Raw genomic sequence first — 19,967 nt, forward strand, 5'->3', positions numbered from 1 at the left:
TATTTCTTGAGCACCTACTCTGTGCCAAGCACTGTTATAGGCACCCAGAATAGCACGTGGTTCATAGATTCCAGACAGAAATATAGCCAGCCTTCACAGGGATCAGAAACAGGAAGAGGAGAGAGATGGGGATCCCAGGGCTCTTCTGTGTATCTCTGTCCTCTGCTTCTCTGTTTTCATCTGAATCATCTTTCCATTGCTGTAGCTCATTCTTCTTTATTGCCCAGTCTTTGTTCTGGAATGTGGCTTCCCAGGGAAACAGTGACTGGAAAAGTATTATGAAAGCTGCAGGTCTCAAAGTCAAACAGACCAGGATGTGACGATTACAAGAGCATTTTGGTTCCAAAAAGATTTCTGTCCCTTTTTTTCATAAAGATCTTAAGTATTAGTAGTGATGCTTTGCTTCTTTCTAGCCCAAACCCCCACCACCGGGGTTGGGGCAGGTGGGGGGGGGGGGCAGATGGAACTTTCATAGGGTGAAGAGGCCATGTGGACTATGCCCATGGCATCCAACTGCTTGTCTGCCTGGAGCCCACATCAAGTCTTTTCCACAAGCCTGTCCTAACCACAGGGGCAGGAATGGAAGGCTCTAGGGCCCCTAATCTTTAAATCTTTGGGCCCCGATGTGCTGAGTGCCATCAGGCAGGACAGAAGAAGAAGTACTCGACCCTGTACCAGAGTAAGAGCCCAGGGGACCTGAACCTGTCACTCCTCCCCCATTCCCAGACATGCCATTCTACCAAACCCAGGTCATCTCTGAGTGAGGCTGGGCCTGGCCGGTTGTGAGGACCAGAGCCTGGAGCTACTGGAAGGCTGGGCTGCTGGAAGGACAAAGGATATGGCCAGGAAGCTATTGGCCAGGCTGGGACCCCTGGAACCAGGCCAGTACTGACACTAGTATGAGTGAGTGAATATGCCCATCACCTTGACCAAGGCCTTCACCCATCCCCAGGGCACAGGCTGCTGCAGGGAAGAGGCTGGGCAATCATTATGTAGCTGGTGACAACAGAAAGGTCCAATTCTCTGCCACATGTGCAAGTTCAATGAATGAAAGTCAAGGACCACCCAGACACCAAAGCGAACTCACACTAGTCACTGGCCTCTGGAAAGGGCAGCCTGGAAAATGTCTGTAGAGACGAGGGCGGGGTGGAGAATGAGTTCCGTGCCCAGATGTGAATGGCATCATCCCAGCAGCCTCGGGCATTTTACATTGTGTAGCATCTCTGAACGTGTTGGAGCAGAAAGATGTGTCCTTCATTGTTACTTCGGGCCTGCCCCCCATTTTCACAGCACAACAGGACACATGTCAGAGTTCAAGAGAATTCCCTGGAAACCAGTCTTCATTCCGCTTTCAGCAGCCAACGTTCCAGTTGATTTCTCTTGCCCAGGAATGGATAGAGTGCCTGCTTTTATAATGTCCTTTCTATTTCGTTGGGAAAATGAGAATGCGAAGTCACTTAATTTTTGCCTTGTCTTCTCATTCTGAGTTGTGCATTTTTACCAATGAAGTCCTCGCTTATCGAGCACGAACAGTATTTTCTAGCTGCGGCATGCTCCAGTCATGGTTCATCAAATGCAATTTATGCATCAGCATTCTCTTCGAACAAAGCAAGCAGTATCAGAGTATTTACTGGAACAACGGTAACTATCATTTCATGAGACTTGTTCAGTTATATGTATGGTTTTACTCGGGGTCACCATGTAAAATATGTTTCTCAAAGTGGATTCTCTTCAGTCACAACTGAAAGCCATTGCCTAAGGGTTTCATCTTTGCTGGGGATGACCTGGTACTGGGGTTTGCAAAATGAGGTTCTGGGACCAGGAGTACCCCCTGGGAATTTGTTCCAAATGCACATTCTCACATGCACACATAACCCACACCCTGAATCAGAAGCTGGATGGAGGATCATAGAGGAATCCAGATTGTTCTGCTCTACACTCACATTGGGCACCAAGGTCAAGTTCATCAGAGGACCGGTTGCAATCACCAGGGAGGCATTAGAACCAAGGAGGACATGGCAGCATGAAATCAAGTTGCAACTCTTGATAAATGGTGAGGCTCAGAAGTCCACACACTATTTCTTTTAGTTCCCACAGTACTACTGCTCTCACTTTACAAACAGGAAGTTGAGGGAGATGAAGTTCTTTGCCTAGGGTCACACTGCTAGTAACTGCTCAAGCCCAGATGTGAACCCAGGTGTGCTAGAGAAAATTAAAAGGAAGGTGAATTAATAAAAGATTCTCTCAAAGCAAAATCCACTGCCTTGGTCAGTCCTTTTATGATATCATGCAGGTCCCTGAACCCTGGTCCAGAAAATGAGTTTCAGAGAAATTTCCATAAATTAATAGTCCTTTCTCCCAGAATGTTCCTGCAAATCACCAACCAGTACATTAGAGATGTGTCATGGGTGCTCACTATTTTAAAAATCTTGAGCCTTTTATTTTTCATCGAGTTTCTATGGGCAAATATATGGGATTCTCATGTGGGTATGCTCTTAAAAGGAAGCATTCATTTGACTGTTCCTCATCAGGGCTCTTAAGAAAAGGAACGTGTGACCAGATGGGAATCAGAGCAGCTGGGGAAAGAGTTTGAGCAATATCCTGGATTCCTGTAAAGCCACTGCTCTCCTGGGCAATCCTTATCCATTCTGTCAAAAAGATGGAGCTTTTCCCCCAGAAAACTCTGTAAACGCTGAAAAGGCTTAGTGGGAACTTGGCACCAGGTAAGAAGGCAACCTCAGCCTCAGCCCTGAATTTTCCAAGCTTTAGTTATTCACATGCCACTTTTATTATCTACTTCTTGTTAGGAATCAACTTATTTTGCAAGAAAGCTTTATATCATTAGAACTTAAATGGAAGATGAATATTGTTCTCGGAAGTAGAAGAAAGCTTTCATAAACAAATATATTGAGAACAACTGATTTTTGTGGTTTGTCAAAGATTTAAAGCCTGGAGGCTCTCTTTCCCCCACCACACCCCCTTTTCTCCCTTTCCCACTTCTCTCCCCCTCCCTCTCTCTCAAAACAAAGAAAACCTATGAGGAGTTAAAGGTAGAACAGTACTGGGGCACCTGGCTGGCTCAGTCTGTAGAGCAAGCGACTCTCGGTGTCATGAGTTTGAGCCCCACATTAAGGGTAGACGTGACTTTAAAAAAAAAAAAGAAAAGAAAAGGACAGATAGAATAATAGAATAACACCAAATCAAAACTTTCATCTTGAGTAATAAGAAGTGATCGAAAAACAATAAGTAAGGAACCAAGAGGGGATATGTGGGAACTCTGTACTTTCTGCTCAGTGTCTCTCAAACCCCAAACTGTTCTAAAAAAATAAAGCCTATTAATTTCGTAAGTGTGCACATAAAAATGAAATAAAGAGCTTTACACTGAAAAAGAAAAAAGGCAGATTAACATTTACCCCATGTGAGTCAAGGTTAGGTAATGCTGCATTCCCCATACTATCCCCAATCATCAGAAATTATTACCTAAAATTACCTCTTCCAGTAACATTGGTTGGTCCATGGCCCACATTTTGTAAAACACTGTTTAGTCAAAGTCTGATTGTATGAAAAAATAAGGAAGAGTATTCAGTTGGGTGGTTTCCTACTGATTGCAGAAGGAGGTCCGAATCATTCACCTTTCCGCCAGAGCCCTTCATGAGCTTGTCTTCATGGTCATCTCTGCTCTTCTCCCATTGCCCACGCATCTCAGCCATTATGTCAAACTCTGTGCAAGATCTTCCCGCGTCTGGAGAAAAGGGAACCCTCTTACACTGTTGGTGGGAATGTGAACTGGTGCAGCCACTCTGGAAAACTGTGTGGAGGTTCCTCAAAGAGTTAAAAATAGACCTGCCCTACGACCCTGCAATTGCACTGCTGGGGATTTACCCCAAAGATACAGATGCAGTGAAACGCCGGGACACCTGCACCCCGATGTTTCTAGCAGCAATGTCCACAATAGCCAAACTGTGGAAGGAGCCTCGGTGTCCATCGAAAGATGATGGATAAAGAAGCTGTGGTCTATGTATACAATGGAATATTCCTCAGCCATTAGAAATGACAAATACCCACCATTTGCTTCGACGTGGATGGAACTGGAGGGTATTATGCTGAGTGCAGTAAGTCAATCGGAGAAGGACAAACATATGTTCTCATTCATTTGAGGAATATAAATAATAGTGAAAGGGAATATAAGGGAAGGGAGAAGAAATGTGTGGGAAATATCAGAAAGGGAGACAGAACATAAAGACTCCTAACTCTGGGAAGCTAACTGGGGGTGCTGGAAGGGGAGGAGGGCGGGGGGAGGGGGTGAATGGGTGACGGCACTGAGGGGGGCACGTGATGGGATGAGCACTGGGTGTTATTCTGTATGTTGGTAAATTAAACACCAATAAAAAATAAATTTATTATAAAAAAAAGATCTTCCCGCATCTGGAATTTCCTTCGCGTCATCTTTGCCTGTCAAATCTTATTCAAGATCACCCTGCAAAGGCATCATTCCTTTGTGTTGGCCCACATAGTCACACAAAGCCTCCCTTGACTATCCTTCTCTCGTATGTCTACAGGCTGTGTGTGCCCAACCGTTAGAACTGCCATCTTTTTGTCAGCTGTGGTGGATTTTTATGTCTGCCTAGGGTTACCATCTAAAATACATAGCACCTCCTTTAATTACATTATCTAGATAAACAGGACAATTTTTTTAGTGTAATTATGTTCCATGCAATATATTCCATACAAGGTCATCTTGTATTTTTTTTATTTGCTAAATCTGGCAACTCTGTGTCCGTCTCCAATGAGACTTAGCTTCCGAAGGACAAAGGCTGTGGTTTTCCATCCTTGGGAGGGCAGTCCTGAGGCCCCACCAGGCCTCTACTTAGTAGAGGCTTGGGAACTATTGGACGGATGACTGCTGCCCAGACACACACAGGAAATCCTAAGATTTCAGCCAAGATCAGGAATACATTTCTGTGTCTACCTAGAACTGCAGGTTTGGAAGGAGGAAAGACAATGTGCTCACATTTAATTCATAATCTATAAACTAGACCTGTCAGAAGGAGCAAAGGTGTCTGCATTATTCTCTATCTTGTCTTTAACACATATAATAACAAGTCGCACATGGCATGGCTTCTGTATACTTTACAAGTCTATAATCAGCTCCCACACAAATCACATTATGAGGGTGAGAAGTTACTGTACTGAATCCCCAATGAGGCAGAATAAATAGTAGCAGCAGCCAGGAACAAATCTACTCTATATTGGGGCCAGTTCTGTCTCTATTAATCCAGTTGGCAATTAATCACCATGCTTTGCTGTAAAGCTTTCCTGGGAGGGCAGCGTGCAGTGATGGAAGGATCACAGGCTCTACAGTCAGACAGACTTGATTTTGCTGTTAATACTCAGCCATTGCCAAGCTGGAAGCCTCTTTGGGGCTCAGTTTTCTCATCAGTAAATCAGGTTATAACAGCACCTCGTAAAGGTCAATGTGAGTATTAAGTGGACTAATATACACGAAGTGTTTTGTATGGACCTATCCATAGCAAGGGTTCAGGGGCGCTAACGAGGGTGGTAAGGATGATTATGCTTTCACTTCTACTGTCGCAGCCAGATTCTAATCTCTTTGAACATGTGAACATATGCTTTATTTTTAATTTTTGACATCTTTTTTTTAATCCAAGGGGCTCTAGTAAAATGTGTGATAAAGAGTAGTCATCTTCGAGACTTCCAAAGAGACTGGAGTGTTGGAAATGTTCAGTTTCAATGCCTTTCATAAAGCTGATGGCATTTAACCAGAGTTGGTTGGACAAGACCAAAAATTAACCTTTGAAGGTGACTGGTGGACTGCATGCTATCTTTCATCAATCACTGATAGACTAAATCTGGGCAGATAAGAAATACTAGCCACAGGGATCCTGGGTGGCTCAGCAGTTTGGCGCCTGCCTTTGGCCCAGGGCGCGATCCTGGAGGCCCGGGATCGAGTCCAACGTTGGGCTCCCGGTGCATGGAGCCTGCTTCTCCCTCTGCCTATGTCTCTGCCCCCCCCCCCCCCCGTGACTATCATAAATAAAAAAAAAAAAATACTAGCCACTTCCTTCTTAAAATAGAACAGTTTTGGCATAAAAACTGTTCTTCCCACATTTTCCTCCAAGATGTTCTATTGGCTATGTGCCCTAATCACAGGCACCCACCTTTGGGGACCCATCTCCATGAGGTGGTGCTCGCCTTTCTCACCACCTGCTCAGGAAGAGTTCAGAGTGATTGCTAATCTACCCTCAGCAAATGAATAGTCAACAAATAGAAGCCATTCTAGTCTTCATCTTCATTTGTTCTGAGCTTAATATAACTTCAGCCATTATTAAACTTACATTTCTGTTTTAAAATATCTTGACTTAAGTCTAGCAAAATCCCTTATTGGCACCTGCATCTATGACCATGTCACCTCCCCCATCCGCCCCCAACACCACCACCAACGCTCCTAGGAGTTCTGCAGCTTTAGACAATTTACCTGGGATGTAATTTTTTCCTCTGTACAATGAGAAAGTTGGAATGCTGTGGTCTCTAAGCTCCCTCACTGCTCTGTATCCTTAGGACTCCACCCTCTGTCTTACTGCATCTGTTTTAAAGGAGCCAGAGTCTCCCCCAGAGACATGGGGGAGACAGAGTCTCAGTCTAGGAAAGACCACGTGGGTCAAAGTATTTTTTTTCTAGGTCAGCTCAAATGAGTACTCAAACTGATTCAGGTGAAAGGGATCCAAAAATGAAGGTTTAGCTCTTATTAACCAGAAAGTTCACTGGCCCCTCTTTTACAAGGCTTGGGGATCAAAAGGAGCCTGACACCTAGAAAACATTCAGTAATTGTTGGTTGTGTCATTGCGGCTACGTTGTTATCACTGCAATGGGGGAAATTAATATAGTAGAATTATCCCATCCTTGTCTATGCCCTTGATTGGGCCTGGGAATGTCATCCATCTGGCCACTCTTTTGTGCAAAAAAAGCCAAGATACAGGAAGAGAGAGAAAGAATTAGTCAAGGCTAGCAGCATGGATTGGTCTATGTGCCAACATGAGAGAGCAGAGCCAGATCTTCCCAACTCTTCTCTGCTGTGTCCTTTACTCAGTCACCCCAGGTTGTTAGTTTGTAAGGGGAGCTTGTTCATGTTGAATAATTTATAGGACTCCAGATGCCTTCAATTACACCAATAGTTATTCTTTTCCTTATGGTAAACAGTATCCTCTCCAGTGGTCTTTAAAATGCAAATATACCCGAGTGGTAGCACATAAAATTCCTAAGTAATACTTTTTTTTTTTTAAAGTAAGTTCCTTGGGTGGGCAGTTGGGGGGCGGGGGAGGAAAGAAAGAAACATCCTGAGAACAGTTCAAAGTTAGAGATGAGGGAGAGGGAGAGTGATGGTGATGTGGGTAGTGAGAGGTTGCTAGAAAGGGGGACAAAATCCCAGAAACATGGGGCAGGGGACAGAACACACACTCCCTCTTGCTTTATGCTTTCATCTCTGGGCTAACCACCACTCACCCACCTCCTGCCCCTCCCTGGATGTTAAGAGTCTGGGAATTCCTTTGGGAGCCAGACTTGCCAAAAGGAGATCAGAATGGCTCTGTGCCTGTGGCAGTTGTGACTTCTGACAGTATCTCAGTGCCCTGTCCTCAGGAGACCTGGGAGAAACAGCCCTAGGGATACTTGGTGATGAGTCTATGCTAAGGATATTATTGAGGACATTGCAAATCACACCAGGACAGGATAGTGATGATTCTTCTTGAGAGCCGCTGGTTCTTACTCTGTGGGCACTATAACTTGAAGCTGAGCAGGATTCCTTTAGGGGATGCTGTAAGTTATTGTGACCCTCAACAAGAACCCTTAGTTGTGACTATTGGCTGATAATGGCTTCCAGCTGCCTCCCTTCTTCTGAGGATCACCCTTGGCTGGTGGGATCCCCTTGCCCAAGGGGTTATGACCCCTCTAAAAGCAGACCATAGTCAATGACTAGCTAATTGGGTGGAACAAAAGGCCCCTCGCCTCAAGAGAATAAAACTATGTTGGTGGAAGGGGAGGTGGGCGGGGGGTGGGGATGACTGGGTGACAGGCACTGAGGGGGGCACTTGATGGGATGAGCACTGGGTGTTATTCTATGTGTTGGCAAATTGAACACCAATAAAAAATAAATTTATAAATAAATAAATAAAACTTGGATAGAAAAAAAACCTATGTTGGGCTCATGCTTCAGAACCTACTTCCTATGGATCAACCAGAGGCTTTTTTTGTTTTTAAGATTTTATTCTTGAGAGACCCAGAGAGAGGCAGAGACGTAAGCCGTAAGCCGGCCGAGGGAGAAGCAGGCTTCCTGCGGGGAACCTACTGTGGGACTCAATCAGGACCTGGAGGGGGGAGAAGGTGGGTTTTAACGACCTGAGCTCCACCACTGAGCCACCCAGGTGCCCAGCCAGAGGCTAATGTTGACTGAAGACCTTTGCTTAGCTCTGTTCCTTCCCTCTCCTGCTTCACTTCCTCCCTTATAGGCTTTTTTGGAAGAGCACTCTTCAGTGAGTTGTGTAAACCCCAATGCCTGTCTCAGGCTCTGCTTCTATGAACTTGACTTTGGACATTCTGCTTTATTGTATCTGAGACACTCCCAACTGTAAGACTATTATTTTATATGTCACCAAGAAAGAAAAGACGCTGACATTTCATAGATGACATATGTGTGTTTGGTCGTAAGAACCGTCATAATTTCAAAGAAAAAAATTGCATCTCTGAATGAATTGAATACGGAATGTGTAATAATATATGGTCTCAATACATGGCATACATCTCTCTATGCCACATGTTTACATAAAGGCAAATCCACTTTGTTTCTTTTTTTAAAGATTTTATTTATTTATTCATGAGAGACATACACACAGAGAGAGGGAGAAGCAGGCTCCATGCAGGGAGCCCCATGTGGGACTTGAACCTGGGTATCCGGGATCATACCCTGGGCCCAAGGCAGGTGCTCAACTACTGAGCCACTCAGGCGTCCCAATCCACTTTGTTTCAACTAGCTTTCTATACATACTAATTTACAAGTCTGGTGAACTGAAGCTGTGGTCTGAGCGTTGGTGTCCCCTTCCAAGTTCATATGTTGAAATCCCATTACCAAAGTGGGGCATTTGCGACGTGACTGGGTCCTGAGGGTAGAACGGTCATAAGAAGGACCACAGAGCTCCTTGCTCCTTCCACCATGTGAGAATAGAAGTCTACAATCCAGAAGAGGGCCCTCACCAAGCTCTGCCTGAACCCCAATCTTGGACTTCCAGCCTCCAGAACCGTGAGCAAGAAATTTCTGTTGTTTACAAGCCACCCCATCCGGGGAATTTGGTCAAAGCAGCCCAAACAGACCGAGACAGCCATAGTACCATAATCTAAATTCAGCTTTAAATCTCTCTTATTTATGGGTAAGTTTCATCATATGCTGAGCCAGAGCAAGCAACGAGAACTGTTTTGAATAGTCAGGGGAAATAATTGTACCTTATACATGATAGTTGCTTATCAAGGGCTTTCAGAAAAATTATTCTCACCCACAGAGAATGAATCAGAACTCTGTGATAGTCTCAGATTTACGGAAATTAGAGCTAGGGAACAATAATGGGGCAGTGAGAGTCTGGGAGAGCATCACTGCTTTCAGGATGAAGACTCACATCCCTATCATGGCTACAGGGCTCTGTGTGATCTTACTGCAACCTACTTCTCTACCTGCATCTCAACGCTCTGGCCCCCACCTGTGTGTACACACACACACACACACACACACACACACACCACTCTGGCTCCTTTCCAATTCGAGAAGTTGCTACCCTCTTTCTCACCATGAGGACTTTTTTTTTACATGCTTGCTGTTTCTCTTTCTGGGATGCTCTTTCCTCCAACCTCTTTGCCTATTTACCTTTATTCAAAAGAGTCTTCTTCCGGGAAGCCTTCTCTGACTTCCCGAATTGAAAAGGGGTCCCTCAGGGCACCTGGGTGGCTCAGTCATTGAGTGTCCAACTCCTGATTTCGGCTCTGGTCATGATCTCAGGGCCATGGGATCAGCCCAGAGTCAGGCTCCATGCTCAACTGGGGGTCTGTCTGCTTGTCCCTCTGCCCCTTCCCCCCTGCTTGTGTGCTCTCTCTCTCTCTCTCTTTCTCTCAAATAAATAAATAAAATCTTTAAAAAGAAAGGAGGCCCCTCATTTTCCATTTGAATAGCACTGTACGGTCCCCCTTTTTGTTACTGCATGTTGCGACTTTCCATTTATTCCTGTTAGTGATTACGACCTCTTCCCTTATCAAGTTATGCACTCTGTGAGGGTAGCGCCACTTGCTCACTGCTGGACCTGTCCCCAATATACGGGGCACTCAGTGAATCAGTTGGTTGGCTAATTGAGTAAATCAGGCCACAATAGCTTTCCTTGATCAGCTGCATGAATTACCAAAGAATAGCTCAACGGATAACTGAGTGTTTAGACCCTAAATCAACTGCACAGTTCCGGATAAAATCCTGGCTCTGTCACTTACTAGCTGTGGAGTTTGGAGCAACTTGATTCACATGATTGTGTCTCAGCTTTCTCATCTATAAAATGGGAGTAATAGTTCTGTATTTTATCAGCTCCAAGATGCCCTTGATTGTAAGACACCTCATGTACCATTAAAGAAAAACCTACAGTTTAGCTAGAACCCAATCTTTTCTTATTACTGAGGCTTTTTCCAAACAAAACCATCCTCTGCTCCATCAGTAGAATGAGCCAAGAAGCATTTCCCAAAGAAGCGCTCCTCTATGTGTGCCTCAGTTGCTTCCTACCCTATCTGGGAGACTTTTCTTCCCCATCACTGGCACCTATTCTGCAAGATGATCTTAGCAGCAGGTGTCAACTGAAAGTTTCAAGCAAGAACCAGGAAGCTGTTATAAATTTATAACAAATAACGCATGCAGTAGCAATGCTCATAAATCAACTGAAATGCTAAAAACATGAACAGCCATTCCCTAGTGTGATATCATAGGCAATGTCCCCATCACTACCACACCCTGTGGACTTCACCTAGGAGAGGCCATGGCTTCTAGGACACCCCTCGACTCCAGAGAGGTTAAGATGTGAAAATAGGTACATTGGCAAACTGTTGATTGTATTGCTTTTGTTTTACGAAAAAGCTCATTTCAAACCTACATGAAACTAAACTGAATACAGTCTTAGTGAAGGAGGCCTGGGAGTCTCATGCACAAAAACATGGCCACTGTCGTTTGGCCTTCAAATTGCAGGAAAGTCACCTCAAACACCTTCACATTGCATGGTTTGGAGCCAGAGCACAAGAACAGATGCTGGCAACCCTTGTTGGATGTTCTTCAGCCACCAGAGTATCGGATCTCTTCAGCAGGTCATTCCTTGTTGAAGAAATCACTTCCAGTAATCTCCATCCCCTGGTTTTGGCTTAGGACTTAGACTTTCAGCATCATCTCCACTAGTAGTTCCTGTCACCATGTGTGGTAGGTACAGTGTGACAAACCTGGATCCACCCATTCAGCAAGGTCACCTTTATAGCCAGTTTCTTCCTCAAGCTCCTGAAGAGCAGCTGCTTCTGGGCTTCCATGGTTACCTATGGCACCTGTGGGGAGTTCTAGGCACCGCCTCTTGATTGGCGGCTGGAACTGCTTCACCAGATACACTCATCATCAAGAGTTAGTCCTTTGCGCCCATGGAACCACCCCATGCCACCAACTGACCGCCCTTTCCTGGTTTGCACTTCACAGTGTCCCAACTTCTTGCTGTACCTGTAGGATCCATGCGAGTTGGTTTTTTTCCAGCTTGACCCATTTTCCTTCTGAAATTAACTCCCCTGAGATAATTGACTGCTGGGTATTTTGAGACAAAGCCATCAGTTCTTGGTTTTTCATTTTCACGCTAGTCTGTAGAGTCTTCGGGCAAGAGGTTCATGCCCAAGGTGTGGGGAGAGGGGAAGGGCCAGGAAATGACTAAGGCTGAGGCAGCAATCTGAGGGGATGCAGTGCTACTGCTTTTAGATCCAGGTTGTTTGAGAAGCAAGTGTGCTAGACTATACGGGGTACATGGTGTATTGGGGTGAAATCCGGGGCAGGCCATGACGAATCATGATAGTATGGCCTCTGCAGGCGGTCTGTAGCCACAGTGTCCTTCCCTTGGGCCTTGTGGGAAGTACCAGGCCAACTGACCCTGCACAGACTCAGCACAGCCCTCAGGCAAACCCATTCTCTCATTCATCATAGGAAACCAGAACCGGGAGAAATTCAGGCTTTTTCAGTTTTGTGGCTGTGGAGTTACAACTCCCCACAGGAACTAAAACGGCCAGAAGGGCCAGGATTTTCGTCAGCTCGTTCCCTGCCATAATCCCAAGTGCCCAGGACAGTGCTTGGCACATAGCAGGTACTTAGGACGTTCAGTCGAATGAATGGCCGAATAACTCTGCAGATGTTTTCTAGAGTTAACAATGGTGATATGAGAAAATTCACGTTGTGGAGGATCCAACTCAAGGCTGAGTCTAATGTGAAAGAGGCTTTAGTCCTCCGGTCTCTCCTTTTCTATGGCCCCCTTTAAAAATATGTTTTATGGGATAATTTTAATGGAAATAAACCTAATAAGTTAAAGTTATGTAATTAATTCTATTCAGCTTCCATTGTAATTACTTACTGATCCAAGGCTGCTCGTGGAACACCTGGCAGCAGTAAAAGAAAAACAGCAGCAGGTGTTTGGACTTAGTTCGTGCTTGCTAACTAATTAGATGAGGATTTTTTTCCCCTGGAAATCCGAAGCAGTTTTCATTTCGCCTGAAAATTAAAAGTTGGAACCCAGGGGCCTCAAGCCAACTCTGTTTATCTTTCTGGCTTCTGGATAGAAGACATTCTGTCGTCGAGATGCTTTTACACAGAACTAATCTCATGCGCTAGAAGTCAGTTGTAGAGTTTGTCTCAGCCCACTCATGATGCCAGTTCTTACACGGTGCGTAAGAGCAGGGCCTGGAGTCAGGCTGTCATGGGCCAGGTTGCAGCTCGGCCATTTGCTGGCTGTGTGACCTTGAGCATGTTACTTAAGCTTTCTTGCTCTCCTTGCAAAAATCTGTAAAATGGGGGTAAATGATAGTATATCATTAATGACGATTAAGCAAATGAGCAATGCCTCGGACATAATTAATGCTATAGAAGTGTCTTTCAAATAAATCCTTGACATTAACTTTAGTTCCTAATAAAATTTTGGTCAATAATGGATTCTACGATAATTCAGGCACGCAATGGAACTTATTCTAAAAAGATTTATATACATCCCTCGTAAAAATCAGGAATGTAGCTCCTAAGTAGAGGCTTGGTGTGTTCAAGGATTGTTTGGATGGGAAAAAAAAAGGATTGTTTTGATGGAGCATGTCAGCTAAGGCTTTGGGGCAGCATGCAAGAGAAATTCACTCTGGCTACTTTATACAAAGCCACTGGGGAGGCCTCCAGAATCGAGCCTCAGAAAGGACCGGAATCAGGCATTTCCAGCTATGTCAAGGGCAGGGGTATTTTGAGAAGAATGTCTTCTATCCGGGAAGGGTCCCTTTAGGAATGGTTCCAGTGAGTCTCCCTCTTGCATCACTCCCGAGAGAACTATGTTCTCTGAGAGAGTTTGGTCTGAAGTCACATGCCCACCCTTGGGCCTAGTGGTAGGAGCAGGTGGGCACCTGGATGGCTGGTCCCAAGGGGACTGGAAGTAATGCAGGAGAGACAGTATCCCAAGGCAAAGCCGGGTGTTGTCACCTAAAGAATCGGGGAGGGTTGCTAGGCAGGCCAAAGAAGCAGCTGTCCACCTCATAAAGAAAGAAAGAGGATGGGAAATGTTTTCTGAAATCTTGCTTACGTTTGTACGGCAGGCCCTTCCAGGAATTTAAATGCTTCTCTCCTCAGAGGGCACTCCCTGAGAGGCTGGCTCATGCTCGGGGCATTCACGCAAAAAGAGCAAGAATCTGGCACTAATCATAAACCGCTTCTCTCCCTGGCTTAATGAAGCTGCTCTCTAGTTGTTTGTGTTGCATTAATTTAAATACTAATCTTTGCCTCACAATTTCATAATAGCAATAATTTCTAGTTCAATCAAAACACATTATGCTAAACTTTCAGAATTCAACAAATGACAGGCTTACAGAACTGGCTCACATATTCATGAATCCTTCTTTTCAGTTGGGTTGTTTTTGGCTATAAGCACCAGAACACCCAACATGATATTGCTTAAGCCAAACCGAAAATGTATTGGTGCACAGAACTGAATGTCCAGATGTAGGACAGGCGTCAGGGGACTTAATCTAGTGGTTCCAGCTCTCCTTCTCTGTGAGTACCGTGATGCTTTCTGCCTTTATTTTCTCTCTTGGGTCTTTATCTCTGGCTGGAAGCAAGATGGTGCAGAATTTTCAGGCCTTGTGAGTATCCAAAATAATAACTGGAGGAAGCTGAGATCATTTTTTTTTCCATGTAAGTCTCAGGAATAAGGTAACTTTCCCTAGAATCTTTTAGTGTTTTCCTCTCATCTCCTTGGCCGAGAATGGGTCACCTAGCTAATTCTGCAACAGTCCTTGTGGCCAACAGGATGCCATATGCTAACTGGCTTAGATCTGGGTTCTTGGACCAGTCGCTGGCGAAGAGAGTCATATTATCATTCCTGGCCCCCAATATAGAGGCCATTAGACAATGAGAAAGAGGAGGAGTTTATGTTAAAGGAAAATAGGATAGGCATTGATCTTTTTTCTTCCCCAGTATCTGAGCCTCACTACTGCCTCACTCCTGTGTCTGAGGAATTTAAGATTTAGTGGAAGACAGAGGCCACTTCCCAGTAATAAGGGAGACACCATCAGCTTCCTGACCTTCCTCGCAGTTGGAGCAGGGGCATGTAACAGAGGCTCCACCGATCACACGTAACTGTTTCAGTGAGGCTCTTTTTGGAACCATGATACAAAGAGGCAGAAACTGCCTGTAAAATCTGTTTGAGTGGTTTTGATATCTGGTTTTCAGAGACAGCAGTGGCAACAGCAGTGAAACCTCCAGTATAGGGTTACCAGGTTCAGCAAATGAAAGTACAATTAATTTGAATTTCAGACAAAAAACAATTTTTAGTATAATTTATTCAGTATAAATATATCTCAAACATTGCAAGGGATAGACTTGTACTTTTGAAAACTCATGCATTGTTTACTTAAAATTCAAACTGAACTAGGCATCCTGTCTTATCCAACTGTAATCCAATGGCATTGGAGTATTTAGCGGCAATGGCAGGAGGGTCCTCAACCAGACTGGGTTTGTGGCTGGTTTTTGGGTGTGGTCCACACTGCTATCTCCTTCCCTTGCTCCCACTCGGTTTCCAAGCCTAGTTCTGCATCATTACCAGAAATTCTGTGAGAATAAGTCATACAGCGTAAGCTTTAGCTGTTTGCAACTGTGAACCTGTATCACACAAACCTCAACATGCATTATGAAAATTTGAACCTGTCCTTTAGCATGAAGATGAGAGACAAAGAACGTTCTTAAAGCAGAAGCAGCATGGTACTGCCTTCTGGAGTCTGGGCTCTAGGGATCTAGGGGTTTTTTATGTTTTGGGTTTTTTTTTTTTATATATATATAAGCTTCTGCTTTATCAGTGCCTTAAGGAATTTCACAAAATGCCTCCTACTTCAACTGACCTAAGGGTGAAATGAAAACAATCCTGGAATGTTAGATGAATTAAAAATTAAGGATTACAAAATTCTGGCATAGACAAAATCTTTCCCTTATTAGGACTCTTCCTTTCCTTTAGCCTATCATGACTGATAAAACTAAACTCTTCTCATATAAATAATTACCCTATTATTAAGTTTAATAATATGAATACAGTGAAAAACCTGTATAATGAAAAGCATTATTAATACTTTTTGGCCCTAAATTCTATTGTATTCCTATTAATCTTCTTACTTTCCCAGAATAATAGGTTTCCTCTTGGGGATCAGGGGCCAATGCTAATTTACTAATTGTTATTGGATCCTATAATGAAGCGATTTAATTATCCTCATGATTATAGACTGGAAACATTTCCCTTTCTTCTCTAGATTTGAAAGAAGCATCTTGGTTGCCGATCATGAAATTTGTGTCTTGTACATATGCCTGGGTCTCTTGGGCTACTGGCTTGTTAAGTGATAGTAAAGGTTGTTGAATTTGGTGCTTAGATGCTGGACACAGCCTCTCTGGCCTTTTCCAGCTTATTCCCTCACAGCTGGAGCTGCTGATGTGGCTCTAGAGGCAAATCTGAAGGAAACAGACAATTGATAATTGATCATTTTAGACCTGCATAGGCTACAAAAAAAAGGGGTGCTGGAATTTTTTTTTTTTTACCCAGTGTCCATCCTTATTTTCTGCTTAGAAAAAAATAGCCTCCTTATGATATGACATCTAGAAAGGACAGTAAAAGCAAATCCTGCCATCTTAAAGAAGCTGAGAAGTCCCTGAAGATTCCTTCTGTAGGACCCTATTTCTCATTGTCCCAGTATAGCCAAAGTGGTGGAGTATGTGATGTTGGCCTGGTCCAATATGTGATCATAGTGACTGGTCCTCTCAACCACAACCAACAGGACACAATAAAGCCTGGACTGGGGCTCCTGAGGGGGGAAAAAAATTACCCTTTTTCACTGGATTTGAAGTGATAGGAATTTAGGTTTGGAACAGCAGCAACCAAACTGCTCCCACGGTAAAAAGGCTTGTCTGGGGGATCCCTGGGTGGCTCAGCGGTTTAGCGCCACCTTCAGCCCAGGGTGTGATCCTGGAGACCCAGGATCGAGTCCCACGTCTGGCTCCCTGCATGGAGCCTGCTTCTCCCTCTGCCTGTGTCTCTGCCTCTGTGTGTGTGTGTGTCTGTGTGTGTGTGTGTGTGTGTCTCATGAATGAATAAATAAAATCTTAAAAAACAAAAAAGGCTTGTCTGAAAAACAGGGAGAAGCAGAGGTTGTAGAACCAAAAGATTAAAGAGAAACTAGGGGGATCCCTGGGTGGCGCAGCGGTTTGGCGCCTGCCTTTGGCCCAGGGCGCGATCCTAGAGACCTGGGATCGAATCCCACGTCAGGCTCCCGGTGCATGGAGCCTGCTTCTCCCTCTGCCTGTGTCTCTGCCTCTCTCTCTCTCTGTGACTATCATAAATAAATAAATAAATAAATAAATAAATAAATAAATAAATAAAAATAAAGAGAAACTAGGTCCTGGTGACATCACTTGACCTTCTTCATCAAGTTTCAATGCCAAACCTACCCCTAGAATTCCTCTTTCTAGGTCAGTTTGGTTCCTGTCACTCGACATAGACAGAGTTCTAATCGATACAAGGGGACCAGTCCCCCCCACGCTTGCAAACATGATATTGTCCAGAATGAACAACACTCACAGCCAAGCCTGGGACCAAGGCCTGGGACTCCTGGATCACTGTTAGGCAGAGTCTTACCCAGGATCTCCTTCTGTAAAGCGTGTAATTTCAGGCAGATCCTCTCACTTGGGTGTCTCTGTCTCCTCCCCATCAAAAGACTATTCCTATCTGCCCTACAGATGCCCATGGCCGTGGTGGGGATAGCAATATAGAAAGAACTGATGTGGCCAAGCACTGCCTACAATGTTATTCTATAATGACTTAGCAATAATCTACCTGTTTCCAAGGAATCAGGGGAGCTTCACCAGAAGAAGCAACTCTAGCACCACACTTATTTTTTGTTTTTTCCTGACGGGCACAATGTGTTCTGAAACCAGAGAGTTTACAAGATAGATTACCTTTACGTTCAGCCATCTTGCAGTTCATGTTTTGCTTCACGTTGACATGTTTGGTGGTCAAACCACATTTTCCATTAAGAACTCATGGCTTGTCTTTAGGAGAGAATGGTTAAGAGTTAGGGGTGACTATGTCTGTCTGAGGCCTATGAATAACTTTGATAATATTCAATATGTGTTATTTTGTAAAACCCTGCTGTCTCCTCAGGATTCAATGGATTTGACCCACTCGTTTGGTTTGTTGGGGCCGAATTGGGAAGTGCTAGACTATAGGTTTCAGTTTTCAGATTTCTAATCATTTTCTAAATGTGTTCCTGAGAAAATGACTAAGTGTGAATGACTAATAGTAAATTTCCCATAAATTAGAAAAGTGATAAATTAAAACAGACAGAAAGCCCCATGTCTCTACAGTTGTTTTAAGAATTGTGTTAGCATGGTAATGATGCCATAAACATGCCAGTTTAGTATTAGACAGTGCTTACTGGTTTCTACAATTATCAAGAAATAAAATAGAAAGCGCCCTCAAGTAAGTGGAGGTGAAACTCTTATACCTCAGTCCTTGTATTTCTACAAGGAAATTTTGCCCAAGAAGATAATGCCTGCCCGTCTGTTTTCCAATCCAGCATTTTTAGGAAGAGAGCTGATATTTTGATCCTTGTGAGTCTGACTCATGTGTCTTTTTTTTTTTTAAGATTTTATTTATTTATTCATTAGAGATGAGACAGAAAGGCAGAGACACAGGCAGAGGGAGAAGCAGGCTCTGCATGGGGAGCCTCATGCAGGACTCGATTCCAAGACCCCGGGATTATGACCTGAGCCAAAGGCAGATTCTCAACCATTTAACCACCCAGATGTCCCTGACTTCTGTGTCTTCTTTCAGGAGTTTGGAGTTGATCTCAAAGTGGGAACATCTTGGAAAGAGGAACTGAGGGAAGCATGATCTTGTGGTCAGCATTCATGTTTTATTCAGGGAGCGATAAGATCATTGAAGGGATTCAAGTAGAGTGACGTGCTCAGACTTACATAGTGTTGTGTGAAGAATGGAGTAAGAATGTGGATGGGAGGTAGGTTACGCGGGCATGGCTGTGGACCAGGGAAGGGATAAAGTGGTCTGAACCAGGGCAGTAGCGATGGAAGGAGAAATAAAGAAGCTCCAAGTGCTTTATTGGAGTAAAGATACCCTTTATGACCAAAATAAAGATCAAATCACAACTGGTATACATGTACTTACAGTGATACTTTTTTTTTTTTTAAGTTTTATTGTCTCTTCAATTCCCCTTTATTTCTGATGAGGTCTCTAATTCAAAGACTTAACCCTGTTTCCCTGGAAGGAGAGTATGATAGAACATGTTTCATAAACATGTGCCAGTTATAATGATAAACAAAAGGTAAAAGCCAATATAATAGTCTGAATGATAATGTATATACATCTTGACTTATGACACTTTGACTATACCCTCAAAGTTGCCACATCAGAATAATCTTGAATGTGCTTATTGAACATTTAATTACTTCTTTGTAGTCAAGTGATGTTGAAATAGTTCTAGGATTGGACATCCTGTACAACCATGTATTTCAATTGAACACTTCTTTTATGTCTTAAGGATCCAACCATGTAAAACTCTTCCATGGGATCAGTGTCCTTCCCTTAATGTTTACCTGTTTGTAAGAATAATTGTGCATAGTCAGATTGTTAATAGAGTGCCACTGAATGATCTGTTATCTTGAAACTTTCTAGATAAGGAACAGATCATAAACAAATATGTACTTCCTGGTTGATTTGTAATTACCAATCAGCAAGTTGTCCTCCCACGAGAATCAGGATCACCCTTGGCTCTAGACCAGTGGTTAATGGCACTGGACAAAGATATTCTACTTGCATTAACTCATGTTTTTGGAGAGATAAGCTTTCCAAAGTACAATTACAAGAACTAGATTCTTTGGCTTCTGTGGAAGGGGCTTTAGTTTTCCTTTTTTCTTTTTTTCTTTTTTTTTTTAAGAATTTGTAAGACATATTTATTTATTTTAGATTATTTTGTGAAGGCAGAAGAGATATCCCAATTTTGTTTTATACTTCAGTAGCTTTTGGTATATTCACGAAATTGTATGATCATTATCTAATTCCAGAATATATTTAAGACCTAAAAAAAAAAAAACACACAAAACAAAAACACAAAACCCTCCA

General features: G+C 43.5%; 1 pseudogene; it reads right to left on the reverse strand.

Moving 5' to 3' along the window:
• Positions 1-11,206: 11,206 nt before the first annotated feature.
• Positions 11,207-13,096, reverse strand: LOC112922983 (ADP-sugar pyrophosphatase pseudogene; annotated as a pseudogene).
• Between the last annotated feature and the right edge of the window lie 6,871 nt (positions 13,097-19,967).

This window comes from Vulpes vulpes, chromosome 12 (assembly GCF_048418805.1).
Source record: "Vulpes vulpes isolate BD-2025 chromosome 12, VulVul3, whole genome shotgun sequence".
NCBI lineage: Eukaryota > Metazoa > Chordata > Mammalia > Carnivora > Canidae > Vulpes > Vulpes vulpes.